This window comes from Uranotaenia lowii, chromosome 1 (assembly GCF_029784155.1).
Source record: "Uranotaenia lowii strain MFRU-FL chromosome 1, ASM2978415v1, whole genome shotgun sequence".
NCBI lineage: Eukaryota > Metazoa > Arthropoda > Insecta > Diptera > Culicidae > Uranotaenia > Uranotaenia lowii.
Window position 1 is genome coordinate 194,338,299 of NC_073691.1, and position 1,202 is coordinate 194,339,500.

The window sequence follows — 1,202 nt, forward strand, 5'->3', positions numbered from 1 at the left end:
GTGACAAAGGACACATAATTAATATGGATTAAATCTGTGGAACACTCATGCCAGGATATGATCGGACTATTTAGCACTTTTAGCTTTTTTCACAAATGGTCTTAGGGGGCAAAAGTACGCAGGTTTGGTGGGGCAAGAGTACGCGTTGGTTTCCTTCGTCGTTTTGATAGCATTTGGAAAGCTAACCCAATGAATAATCAAGTTTTCAATAATCAGGACGTACAAAAGGAAAACTAGCCGGAAGATTTGCTCTCCGGAGATGCTGGAAAACGCCAGGCAGCGGCTGAAGGACGGAGAATTGAAGCGCCGGATTGCTGAAAGCCTCGGGACTTTGGAATCAACCTTGCGTAAACGCCTTAAGAAGGTAATCAACAGAAGATATTTTTGTATTGAGTTGTGAATAACAATCATTTTTCTCGACCAGGGATTCGGTTCTGAAAGCCATGAACAATTCACTTCAGTTTTTACTCCTCAGCAGTCAGAGGATCTCGTCAATCACTGCAGAGCGCTGCACAGTGCTTTTTACGGTCTGACTTTCAGTGATTTGCGTCGCTTCGCCTTTGCCTTTGCTGAAGCGAACAGCGTTACCCATAAAATCACTGTTTTATTTTAACTATTGTTTATGAAATAAAGGTTTTGTTTTGTTTAATAAACGATTATAATGATTCAAGACCTCACTTACACAGGACCAGAATGGAATACAATGAGCTTATTATATGCGTACTCTTACCCCACCTCATGCGTACTCTTGCCCCACTGGTGGGGTAAGAGTACGCTTTGGTAATTTTTGAAAAATATGATTTTATCAATGTTTACAAACATAATCAAAACTTTTTGCGTCATACAATCAAGGTAAAGAGCCTTACTTTAATTTGGTTTAATTACTATGATCGATACTTTGTTCTTTGAAGAAATACAATAAGTACACAACTAAGTGCGTACTCTTGCTCCACTTTACTCTACTCCGTTCGCGAATCTATTATTCATAACTCTCATACAAATGAATCGAAAGCCGATCCGAAATTTTCAGTTCTGTGGTGGGGTTGTTTGCTGGTACCAATCTCTGGGTCGATGGTCGGTCAAGAAGTTGAACCCGCCCGGCTACCACCAATGTTTTAGTATGTTGAAATGGGGACGCGGTGTGGGATTTTGGGTTGGCTGGTGGAACACCAACAACCAGGCAGGGGATCCAAACGATCCAA